Source organism: Sciurus vulgaris (assembly GCF_902686455.1).
Source record: "Sciurus vulgaris genome assembly, chromosome: 4".
Lineage (NCBI taxonomy): Eukaryota > Metazoa > Chordata > Mammalia > Rodentia > Sciuridae > Sciurus > Sciurus vulgaris.
Genome location: NC_136464.1, coordinates 82740606 through 82753979, shown reverse-complemented (window position 1 = coordinate 82753979; position 13374 = coordinate 82740606). Strand labels below are relative to the sequence as shown.

General features: G+C 36.6%; 1 protein-coding gene across 7 annotated transcripts in view; it reads left to right on the top strand.

The window, feature by feature from the left end:
* SGMS1 (sphingomyelin synthase 1) overlaps positions 1–13374 on the top strand; it is a 328806-nt gene that overhangs the window by 177471 nt on the left and 137961 nt on the right. For 3 of the 7 annotated variants that reach the window (XM_079138313.1, XM_079138317.1, XM_079138316.1), the window contains one exon: positions 1555–1597. The exons of the other annotated variants lie outside the window; for them this stretch is intronic. The gene's annotated coding sequence lies outside the window, so the exon portion shown is untranslated. The remainder of the gene's footprint in view (positions 1–1554; positions 1598–13374) is intronic. 7 annotated transcript variants of the gene reach the window in all.

Here is a 13374-nt window from a genome sequence, read left to right as displayed (position 1 = left end):
CTAAGTCTTGTGCATAACAGAACATTCATCCTGGTCATTAGGAAGACCCTTTCCCTTCTATTTCTCTCATAAAACTGCTTATCTGTCCTGGAGTCTCTGGAGAACTTGCAGGTTGACCTCAAACAAGCAACCAACCAGCCAAAAACACCTTCCCTTAGACACGGGAGCATTTTTCTGAAATAATATCACCTTGCAGCTAGCCTACTTTTCTCTCCCTAAAGCATTTTATTTTGGTCCAGATACAAGGATCCTTAGACTCCTGGATAGATCCCTGAATAATAATGATCCCTAATAACCTCAACAGCAGGCAAGACTAATTAGTGGTATTTGAAGTCAGGGAAATAGTGACCTTTTGGAAGAGGAGTGGTGTTATGTGTATGTTCATATTTTAGCTAACTTTTTCACTGCTGTGGCTAAAAGAACCTGACCAGAATGATTGTAGAGGAAGAAGAGTTTATTTAAGGGCCCATGGTTTCAGAGGTCTCAGTCCACAGAGAGCAGACTCCATTCCTCGGGGCTGGAGGTGAGGCAGAACATCATGGGGGAAGGGTGTGGCAGAGGGAAGCAGCTCGTGATGATTAGGAAGCAGAGGGAGGGGTCTCCACTTACCAGATACGAAATATATATCCCAAACCTGCGCTTCCAATTTCTACCCCCTCCAGCCACACCCTGCAACTTCAGTTACCACTCAGTTAATCCCTATCAGGGGATTAATTCCCTGATTGGGTTAAGACTCTCACAACCCAATCATTTCTCCTGTGAACCTTCTTGCATTGTCTCACGTGAGCTTTTGGGGAACACCTCATATCCAAACCGTAACGGTTCACTGTAGGAGAAGAAACATTTTTAATTCTTTAGTGTGAAGGAGTTTAAAGTCTATGTATAAGTTCTTCCACCATACACCTATGGACTTGGTCTGAGTCATTCCACTTAACTTGCTATTGATTGCATTTTTGTAGAGATAAAAATTTAAACATTGAACCCAGAGGCACTTTACCACTGGGCTATATCCCAGCCCTTTTTATTTTTTGAGACAGGGTCTTGCTAAGTTGCTTAGGGCCTCTCACTAAGTTGCTGAAGATGGCCTTGAACTTGTGATCCTCCTTCAGGCTCCAGAGCTGCTGGGATTACAAGTGTTACTGCTCTTGACCAGAATTATAATTCTTGTAGTTTGAATAATATGCTTTCTATTTTATTGTTTTCCTTATAGTATGTTAGTGTTTATTAGTCTGGATGGAGAAGGGATAATTTATGAAGGTACATGATTTAAAAATTCACACTGCCCCATCGGTTGCACTTGGCATGTGATGTTTTATTGGTATTGGATTTACATGCCTGCTTCTGCTTGGTTTTGCCAAATTGCAGCTTACTCTGAATTCTATGACAGCCAAAAGTAAGCTGGGAAGTGGGAAAGGACATTTTTTCCCTATGGATCGATAATGAGAAGCAAATAGTAATTACTTTGACTTTTAGTTTTTTTTTTTTTTTTTTTTTTTCCTTATGAGCAGTTCATTATATGAAGAATGAACCTTAATTTACTTAATTTCCTCCTAGATTATAAGGAAGATTAATGAAGAAAAGTAACAACGAGATTCAGGTAAATGGAGTTTTAGACTTCTTTATGTATCTTTAAGCATAGTTTAGTATTTTCTCTGTGTATTGCATTGAGAAGATATCAGCAAACAATCATTTGTGGTCAATTTGAAAATATAAGGAATAGGTGGGGATATAAATGGTCAAGCATATATGTATATCATTTAATTAGTTACATATGTATATTAAGCAACATGTGTTTGTACAAAACAAAATTTTATAACTAATGCTTTCTTCCTACCCTAGAATAATTTTCTTTCAATTTTTTGACACACACACATATATATATATATTTGACATCAGTATCTTCATTATTATAGTTAGAATTTTGAGGCATTCAATACCTTTTGCCACAGCACGTTATCATTTTAGTTGTTGACCATCCAGCACTTTTAGAATTTATATATGGTACTGTAATTGGAAATTTTATTCCAAGCTACAAGTAACCATTTACATAATGTTAGGACAGTTGCTATTTTCATTCTTTTTGTGTACATGAACATTGAAGATCTCCTCTATGCAAAAATTTGTGGAATTTTTTTTGTTAAGTCAATCTTTGTTTTTTTCCCTCTCTCCCTCATTTTTCTCCTTATTTATTTTAAAGTAATTACATGTATATTGCTTAATAATTCAAATAGTACTATAATAGTCATTCTCCATTTCTAAAGATAGCCCTTTTCAGCTCTTCTAGGTATATTTTCTGGTATTCACCTACCTATTTCTAAACAACCCAGCATTCGTTTTAAGTGCCATTTATTGATTTCTGTTAAAATTTTAGACTTACGTATTGATTTTTTGCTGAGGATTTCTCTCTCACAAATACTTTAAAACACACCTACTCTTCCTGGTTATTTTTCATGATGCAGTCAAGTTGTAGTCTGTGTTTAAATAAATATTTATGTTTATCCTATGACTGAATCTTTGTGGGGGCTGAGCTTTGTGGTGTAAATTGAGATGCCTAAGGCCATTCTGCTTCCCAATTTGTGAGTGAAATGTTTTGTGTCTTTGGAGGAAACTGGTTAACATTTTTCTTTATTCCTAGAATTCTGAAATTTTTCTTTGGGATGCGTCCTTCCCTCCCCACCCCCTTAATATCCATGCTTCCCTCAGCTTTGGAACTCATGTCATTCAATTTGAGAAATTTCCTGTACTATTTCTTCCATAATTTCCTTTCCATGCTTTTCTGTTTTTGGCTAGTCTGTTAATTGCATTTTTTTACCTACTGGATCAATCCTCTAATTTTCTTTTATCTTTTTCTTAGTTATTTTCCATCTCTCTGTGGTGTTGTTTCACTTTCTGAGAGGTTTTCTTGGTATCTATTGAATTTTTAATTTCAGCCAGCATGCTTATAATTTTGAATATGATTTTGGGGGACCTCTGAATATTTCATTTTTAAAAGTAGAATACACTTTTTGTTTTTGTAGTTTATGTACTTTCTCTTTTCCTTTGAGAATATAAGTTGTATTATTTTGCTACTTTTTTCTGCTCTTTACACATTTTTCTGCATGTTCCCTTTTTTTATCTGGTTGTTTAATTCCTGCTTTAATGTCAAAGATTTTTCTGAAATAAATGGTGAAAATTGAGTTTTCTGTTCATATTTAAGGAGGAGACAGTAGAAAATAGACTTGAAACTTGTTAACTGGTGAGCTTCCCTGTAGTTCTTGGGCAGGGACTTGTTCATTTCAGTGGGTGACTCTTGTTCATCAGAATCTTGAGATTTTTTTTTACCCTTGGACATTTCACTTTCTCCAAAAAAGAATCTTCTGTTTATCTTTTTGTGGGGGAAAATCCTGCCTGGGAGGATTTGGGGGAACCAAGCATGAAAAGGGAGCCAAGGACTCGTCATCCACACCTGTAATGGCTAGATTTAAAAAACCTGTTTCATCTTTTTCTGGTGTCCCTGAATCTGTCTTTCTGTACCCTTTACTCCAGAGAGTAAACTGCCACTTGTTACAGGATTAGGATGCTTTGTCTGGCTCTAACTGGTGGGAGAGAGGATCTGGGGTTCTGACTGCCTTTTCTTCTTCTTTTGCTTAAAGCAGCACAACTTTGTTATCTCACAGTTTGGTAGGTAAGGAAGCTCAGCTTATTCAAGTGTCTCTAGGCTGAAATCAAAGTGTGTATGGGCTGCATTCCTTTTTTTCTTTTCTCTTCTCTTCTCTTCTCTTCTCTTCTCTTCTCTTCTCTTCTCTTCTCTTCTCTTCTCTTCTCTTCTCTTCTCTTCTCTTCTCTTCTCTTTTCCTGTCTTTTCTTTTCTTTTTCTTGTACTAGGGATTGAACCCAGGGGTATTTAACCACTGAGCCATAGCTCCCGCCCTTTTTTATTTTTAGTTTTGAGACAAGGTCTCATTAAGTTGCTTAAGGCCTTGCTGAACTACTGCAGTTGGCTTTGAACTTGGTGATCCTCCTGCCTTTCTGGAGGCTCAGGGGAAAGTCCAGTTTCTTGCTTTCCCAGCTTTTGGAAGTTGCCTTATCCCATGGCCCTCTTCCATCATTAAAGTTGTAGGCCAAATATTACTCACATTGCATTTTTCTGATTTTCTACCTACCTTTTCCACTTCTAGGAACCCTGTGATTACTTTGGACCCATTCAGATAATCCAGGATAATCTCCCCAATTTTTCTTCAGTGTGGTAAAAAAACACAGTATAAAATTTGTGCAGTGTCATAGTGTTAAACAGATGCACTTTGCTTTGCAAAATAACTCTAGAATTTTTTCCATCTTGCAAAACGGAATCTCCCTACCCACTGAACAACTACTTTCTGTTTCTCTCCTTCCCCCAGCCTGGGCAATCATCATATACTTTTTGTTTCTTTAAGTTTTGTAAGTGGAATCAAACCAGTATTTTTCTTTTTGTGACTGGCTCATTTCACTTAGCGTGACTTCAAAGCTCATCCATGTTGTAGCAAATGATGGAACTGTCTTCCTCCTCCTCCTCTTGCTCCTCCTTCTTTCTTCTTTCTTTCTTCTATGTAGTTGAATCTGTTTCCATTGTGTGTCACAGTATTTTCTTCATCCATTCATCTGTCAATGACCATTTAGGTGCTTCTGTTCTTGGTCGTTGTGAACAGTACTGCAGTGAACGTGGATGTGCAAATATGTCTTCAAGTTTATGCTTTCAGTTCTTTCAGATGAATACCAGAAGTGGAATTGCTGAATCATGGCAGTTGCGTTTTTAACATTTTGAGGAACTGCATGGTTGTTTTCCCTGGTGAATATACCACTTTATATTTCTCCGAAAGTATACAAGGATTTCAACTTCTCCACATCCTTGTCAACAAAGTTTTTTGTGTTGTTGAAAGTGGCCTGTCTAATGGGTGGGAAGTAGTATCTCATTGTGGTTCTATTTTCCAGTTTCCCCATAATTAGTGATGCTAAGCATCTTTTCATGTGCGTGTTGACCATTGGTATATCATGTTTTGAGAAATGTCTGTTACAAGTCCTTTGTCCATCTTTCTTTTTATTATGAATTTTTTTGTATTTATTTTTATTGTAAACAAATAGGATACATGTTGATTCTCTGTTTGTACATGGAGTAAAGGCATACCATTTGTGTAATCATACATTTACCTAGGGTAATGTTGTTTGATTCATTCTGTTATTTTTCTGCCTACCCTCCCACCCCTCTTTTCCCTCTATACAGTCCTTCCTTCCTCCATTCTTGCCCCCCTCATCATGTGTTATCATCCACTTATCAGCGAATCATTCGTCCTTTGGTTTTTTGAGATTGGCTTATCTCACTTAGCATGATATTCTCCAGTTTCATCCATTTGCCTGCAAATGCCATCATTTTATTATTCTTTATGGCTGAGTAATATTCCATTGTATAAATATACGACAGTTTCTTTATCCATTCATCAATTGAAGGGCATCTAGGTTGGTTCCACAATCTGGCTATGGTGAATTGAGCAGCTATGAACATTGATGTGGCTGCATCTTTGTAGTATTCTGCTTTTAAGTTCTTTGGGTATAGGCCGAGGAGTGGGATAGCTGGGTCAAATGGTGGTTCCATTCCAAGCTTTCTGAGGAATCTCCACACTGCTTTCCAGATTGGCTGCACTAATTTGCAACCCCACCAGCAATGTATGAGTGTACCTTTGTCTATACATCTTCACCAACACCTATTTTGCTAGTATTCTTGATAATCGCCATTCTAATTGGGGTGAGATGGAATCTTAGTGTAGTTTTGATTTGCATTTCTCTTATTACTAGAGATGTTGAACATTTTTCCATATGTGTATTGATAGCTTGTAGATCTTCTTCTGTGAAGTGTCTGTTCATTTCCTTAGCCCATTTGTTGACCGGATTATTTGTATTCTTGGTGTAGAGTTTTTTGAGTTCTTTATAGATTCTGGAGATTAGTGCTCTATCTGAAGTATGGGTGGCAAAGATTTTCTCCCACTCTGTAGGCTCTCTGTTCACAGTGCTGATAGTTTCCTTTGCTGAGAGAAAGCTTTTTAGTCTGAATCTATCCCAGTTATTGATTCTTGCTTTTATTTCTTGTGCTATGGGAGTCCTGTTAAGGAAGTCTGATCCTGGGCCAACATGTTGAAGATTTGGATCTACTTTTTCTTCTATAAGATGAAGGGTCTCTGTTCTGATTCCGAGGTCCTTGATGCATTTTGAGTTGAGTTTTGTGCAGGGTGAGAGATAGGGGTTTAGTTTCATTCTGTTGCATATGGATTTCTAATTCTTTCAGCACCATTTGTTGAAGAGGCTATCTTTTCTCCATTGCATATTTTTGGCCCCTTTGTCTAGTACGAGAAAATTGTATTTATTTGGGTTTGTGTCCATGTCCTCTATTCTGTACCATTGATCTACCTGTCTATTTTGGTACCAATACTATGCCGTTTTTGTTACTATTGCTTTGTAGTATAATTGAAGATCTGGTATTGCGATACCCCTGCTTCACTCTTCCTGCTAAGGATTGCTTTAGCTATTCTGGGTCTCTTATTCTTCCAGATGAATTTCATGATTGCTTGCTCTATTTCTGTAAGGTACGTCATTGGGATTTTAATTGGAATTGCATTGAATCTGTATAGCACTTTTGGTAGTATGGCCATTTTGACAATATTAATTCTTCCTATCCAAGAACATGGGAGATCTTTCCATCTTCTAAGGTTTTCTTTAATTTCTTTCTTTAGTGTTCTGTAGTTCTCATTGTAGAGGTCTTTCACCTCTTTTGTTAGATTGATTCCCAAGTATTTTATTTTTTTCCAGGCTATTGTGAATGGGATAGTTTTCCTAACTTCTCTTTCTGAAGATTCATCACTTATGTATAAAAATGCATTGGATTTATGAGCACTGATCTTATATCCTGCTATTTTACTGAATTCTCTTCTGAGTTCTAAGAGTTTTCTGGTGGAATTTCCCGATTCCTCTAAATATATAATCATGTCATCAGCAAATAGGGATAGTTTGAGTTCTTCTTTTCCTATTCATATCCCTTTAATTTCTTTGGTCTGTCTAATTGCTCTGGCTAGAGTTTCAAGGACAATGTTGAGTAGAAGTGGTGAAAGAGGGCTTCCCTGCCTTGTTCCAGTTTTTAGGGGGAATGCTTTCAGTTTTTCATCATTTAGAATGATATTGGCCATGGACTTAGCATAGATGGCCTTTACAATGTTAAGAAATGTTCCCACTATCCCTATTTTTTCTAGTGTTTTGAGCATAAAGGGATGCTGTATTTTATCTAATGCTTTTTCTGCATCTATCGAAATAATCATGTGATTCTTGACTTTAAGTGTGTTGATATGATGAATTACGTTTATTGATTTCCGAATGTTGACCCAGCCTTGCATCCCTGGGATGAAACCCACTTGATCGTGGTGCACTATCTTTTTAATATATTTTTGTATGCGATTTGCTAAAATTTTGTTGAGAATTTTTGCGTCGATGTTCATTAAAGATATTGGTCTGAAATTTTCTTTCCTCAATGTGTCTCTGTCTGGTTTAGGTATCAGGGTGATATTGGCTTCATAGAATGAGTTTGGGAGGGTTCCCTCCTCTTCTATTTCATGGAATACTTTGAGGAGTATTGGAATGAGCTCTTCTTTAAAGGTTTTGTAGAACTTGGCTGAGAACCCATCTGGTCCTGGACTTTTCTTTGTTAGTAGGCTTTTGATGACTTCTTCTGTTTCATTTCTTGAAATTGATCTATTTAAGTTGTGTATGTCCTACTCGTTCAGTTTAGGGAATTCATATGTCTCTAGAAACCTGCTGATGTCTTCGAGATTTTCTGATTTGTTGGAGTATAGATTTTCAAAATAGCTTCTAATTATGTTTTGTATTTCACTTCTAATTATGTTTTTTATTGTCTGTTGTGATATTTCCTTGTTCATTCCGAATTTTAGTAATTTGAGTTTTCTCTCTTCTTGTCTTTGTTAGTGTGTCTAAGGGTTTATCAATTTTGTTTATTTTTTCAAAGAACCTACTCTTTATTTTGTTAATTTTTTCTATTATTTCTTTTGTTTCAATTTCATTGATTTCAGCTCTGATTTTAACTATTTCCTGTCTCCTACTACTTTTGGTGTTGATCTGTTCTTTTTCTAGGGCTTTAAGCTGTAGTGTTAAGTCGTTTATTTGTTGATTTTTACTTCTTTTATTGAATACGCTCCATGAAATAAATCTTCCTCTTAAGTACTGTTTTCATAGTGTGCCAGAGATTTTGATATGATGTGTCTTTGTTCTCGTTTACTTCTAAGAAATTTTTTATTTCCTTCTTGATGTCTTCTGTTATCCATTCATCATATAATAACGTATTATTTAATCTCCAGGTGTTGGAGTAGTTTCTGTTTTTTATTCTGTCATTTATTTCTAATTTCAATCCATTATGATCTGATAGAGTACAAGGTAGTATCTCTATCTTCTTGTATTTGCTAACAGTAGCTTTGTGGCATAAAACATGGTCTATTTTAGAGAAGGATCCATGTACTGCTGAGAAGAAAGTGTATTCATTCTTTGTTGGATGGTATATTCTATATGTCGGTTAAGTCTAAATTGTTGATTGTGTTATTGAGATCTATGGTTTCTTTATTCAATTTTTGTTTGGACGATCTATCCAGCGGTGAGAGAGGTGTGTTAAAATTGCCTAGTATTATTGTGTTGTTGTCTATTTGATTTCTGGAATTGAGAAGGATTTGTTTGACATACATGGATGAGCCAATGTTTGGGGCATAGATATTTATGATTGTTATGTCTTGCTGATTTATGCTTCCCTTAAGCAGTATATAATGTCCTTCTTTATCCCTTCTGACTAGTTTTGGCTTGAAGTCCACATTATCTGAAATGAGGACGGATACTCCTGCTTTTTTGCTGTGTCCATGTGCATGGTATGTTTTTTTCTCATCCTTTCACCTTTAGTCTGTGCGTATCTCTTTCTATGAGATGAGTCTCTTACAGGCAACATACTGTTGGATCTTTCTTTTAAATCTAATCTGCCAGTGTATGTCTTTTGATATAGTTAGTTCAGGCCACTAACATTCAGGGTTATTATTGAGATCTGATTTGTATTTCCAGTCATTTGGCTCATTTTTGTTTTTTGACACAACTTGGTTTCTCCTTTATTTGGCTATTCCTTTAGGCCAGTTCCTTCCGCTGCTGATTTGCTTCATTGTTTTTCATCTCTTCCTCATGGAATATTTTGCTGAGATTGTTCTGTAATGCTGGGTTTCTTTTTGTAAATTCTTTTAGTTTTTGTTTATCATGGAAGGATTTTATTTCATCATCAAATCTAAAGGTAAGTTTTGCTGGGTATAAAATTCTTGGTTGGCATCCATTTTCTTTCAGGTCTTGATATATGTTTTTCCAGGCCCTTCTAACTTTTAGGGTCTGGATTGAACAATCTGCTGATATTCTTAGTGTTTTCCCCCTGAATGTAATTTGGTTCTTTTCTCTTGCGGCCTTAAAATTCTGTCTTTATTTTGTATGTTAGGTATTTTCATAATAATGTGCCTTGGTGTGGCTCTATTGTAATTTTGTGTAGTTGGAGTTATATAAGCCTCTTGTACTTGATTTAATTCAAGAACAAGAATGAAATGTACTCTGTTTCATTCTTCAGATTTGGGAAATTTTCTGATATTATTTCTTTGAATAGATTGTTCATTCCTTTGATTTGTTTCTCTGTGCCCTCCTCTTCCCAATAATTCTCACATTTTGCCTTTTCATGATAGCCCATAATTGTTGTAGATTCTGTTCATGATTTTTTACCATCTTCTTTGTTTGATCAACTTTGTTTTCAAGATTAAACATTTTGTCTTCAATATCTGAGGTTCTGTCTTCCAGGTGTTCTATCCTATTGGTTATACTTTCTATGGTGTTTTTAATGTGGTTTATTTTTTCCTTTATTTCAAAGATTTCTGTTTGATTTTTTTTTTCAGTATCTCTCTTTATTGAAATGATCTTTTGTTTTCCAAAAGATCTTTTAACTGTTGATTGGTGTGATCATTTAATTCCTGCATTTGCTCTTTCATCTAATCCTTCAATGCCTGCAGTTGATCTTTCATCTCCTCATTTGCTTCTCTGATTATTTTAATTATGTACATTCTGAACTCCCTTTCTTCTGAACATTTCTTCTGCCATGCTGTCATTTGGTTTTATTGATATAGAATCTAGTTTAGTTTGGTACATTTTCTTCCCTTGTTTTCTCATATTGGTCAGATATCAGTGGGACTCTGCGATATTGCAGATTTCCTTTATTAGCTTATAGTGTCCCTATAGATTTCCAGCATATCACCTCTTAACCTTCAGTAGCCTGAAGTCTTGGAGAAACTTGATATTGCAGTGCTTTAGAAGAGAGCTGTCCCTGGCCCTCTGCTGGGTGTGGGATTGTGGGATGGGTGTGCTTGGAAAGCCTCTCACTAGGTGGGCCTATTCCGAGAAGCCTGCTGTGGACCGGGCCTGACACCAGATGGAGCTGGGCTGCCCAGGAAAGCCTCAGGCCCCCTGCCTTGTTCCGAGAAGCTGTCTGAGGACCGTACCAGGGCCCGCAGCTTGTGGCTGGTTGTGGGCGGAAAGCCTGTCAGTAAAGCCTCTCACTAGGCAGACCTGCTGGGGGAAGCTGGCTGGGCTGGGCCTTTCGCCGGATGGAGCAGGGCTGTTTAGGAAAGCCTCGCTGCCCTGCCCTGGTCCGAGAGGCTGCCCACTGTCCTGGCCTGCTGCCTGGGCCTAGCTTTACCTGGTGGGAGCGACTCACCCAGCGTTTCTGAGTTCTTCCGAGTCTCTCAATACCTCCCCTTCTTGAATCCTGAGTTCTGGAGCGCCAGGAGATGCACTCACCCTCTAGTCTGCCATCTTGAAAAACCCCCTTTGTCCATCTTTTAATAGGTTTATTGGGGTAGTTGTTGTTCAGTTGTGGGACTTTTTTTATATTCTGTTTTTTAACGCCCTGTAAGATCTGTCAACAGTAAAGATATTTTCTCCCGTTCCATAAGTTGCCTCTTCACTGTGTTTATTCGTCCATTTACTGTGTGAAAGTTTTTACATTTGACATAGCCCCAGTTGTTTATTATCTTTTATTGCCTATACTTTTGGTACCATGTACAAGAAATCCATTGCCAAATCCATTGGCATCACATCTTATAGTAAAACTTTTCCTGTGTTTTCTTCTAGGAATTTCATTGTTTCAGATTTTTTGTGTGTGTGATATTTTCATGGACAATCTTCAATAAGTTGTTTCAGATCTTAATTATAGATCTTTAAACTCTTTTGGATTAAATTTTAAATATGGTAGAAGGTGTGTGTGTGTGTGTGTGTGTGTGTGTGTGTGTGTGTATTTTATATAGATTTTTAGCCAGTCTGCCTTTTTCAGTCCCATCCCCCACTCTTCTGAGGAAAGGGAAGCTGCCTTCCCTGACCTTTCTGGGGCAGTCAGCAGGGTTTCCTTTACTTCTCAGACTCTGTAGTCACTTCTGCTGTTCAGCTCCCAAAGTGCCCTTGATGTCTGTTGTCTACTCTAATACAGTTCATATTTCTTTTGTCTTTATGAATTTCTGTCTTTTTTCTCTTTACCGTCATTATAGTGGGGATTAAGAGAGAGGTAGGTATGAACAGTCCTATTCTATTGACTATAGCCCCAAAATTTATATTGCTTTTGAAAATTATATTTTAAAAACTGATTAAAAAGTTATCTCATATTTCCTTCCATTAGGTCCAACTTCCCAAAATAACTGTTTAATCTATTTCTTTGCTTTCTTTTTGACAGTTTGTTAAATGACTCACAAGCGTCCCAAACTGACATTTTTACTTTCCAAATATTATTTTCTTATTCAAAATAAAGTGAGATTATTGTCATGTGAAACAAGGAGACTTGGTGAGATTTCGGATTAAAGGCAGCATCTCTCTCTCTCTCTCTCTCTCTCTCTCTCTCTTTTTTTAAAGAGATAAAACCCTTGACTTATCTTTGGGCTTTTCACTGTATGTTAGTATCCTCAGGAGAGCATGATTTTTATGTGATGTAAATATATTATATGTTACTTTGAAGCTTTAATTGAATACTTTTAAGTTAATGACAGAAATATCCTAGTTTTGTTTTGGTTATGACAACTGCTTTTTGTGACTACTTAATTATTATTTGTAGGTGTAGCCTGATTTTTTACAGAATGATTAAATGTGGGAGATTGCCTTGTATAACGAGGTTCTGAAGAACTATCAAGAGAGCCATTTAGGGATTAGAGATTTAGCTCAGTGGCAGAGCACTTGCTTAGCACAAGGGAGGCCCTGAGTTTGGTCCTCGGCCCTGGGTGGTAGTTTCTTTTTGTTTAAGCCTGTTAATTTGCTCACTTATTTCAGTTTGCACCATGGAAGCCCCTTGATCCCCTCTCCCTACCCCCCACCCCTGGGACCAAAATAACTTCAAAGGAATTTATTAGTGTCTTGAATAAATTTATTTATTTATTTTTTTAATTTTTTTTTAGCTGTCGATAGACCTTTATTTTATTCACTTATTTATATGTGGTGCTGAGAATTGAACACAGTGCTTCACACATGCTAGGCAAGCGCTCTACCACTGAGCCACAACCCCAGCCCTGTGTTGAAATGTAGGTAGAGAGAATGGAACAGTCTTTTCCACAGATAATCAGTGATGTAGGGCTTTTGTGAACCTGAAAGGATTCAGAACCTTAGATCAACGAAGTGCAAAAAAGAGAGCGGTGTTGCTGACTAAATTAAACATGATCAAAATAAAAAACACTGCTTTCTAGCTACAATTACATTTCATATTCTTTCACATATAAATACAAATTATGACTGAGAGACTAAATGAACAGTGGTCTTTTTCCTTTATTGGGTGCCAACATTATCTCTAGTTTCCTGGTCTGTGCACACAGCCATTCATATACACATAAATATAAAAGATATCATTCACGACGGCAACATTTTGGCCTCAGAGAGATGACCATCTTTCTGTAAGTCAGCTTGTAAAGAGGTTAACTCAGTCGTTTACCTTTGTTTTCAATTTGAAGTGCTATACTCAGTTTGTTAATCAATTATTGGTTGACTCTTAAAGATAGTTAATATAAATTTATCAAAAGAGAAACACATCTATGTGATAGATTAGTTTTTAATTAAGAGAAGATGGAGTATATTTTATGTTGTATTTATTTTATGACAATAAAAATTAAAAGGTTAAAAATAAAAAATACAAAAAGAAAAATGGGAGATGAGGTGGAGAGAGTCCATTGTGAATTTTTGTTTCCCAGCTAATCAGCACTTTAATGCTTTTATTTACAGTGAACTGTACTGAATTGTAAGGTTCTTTTGATTTATGAATTTTATGATTTCACTTTG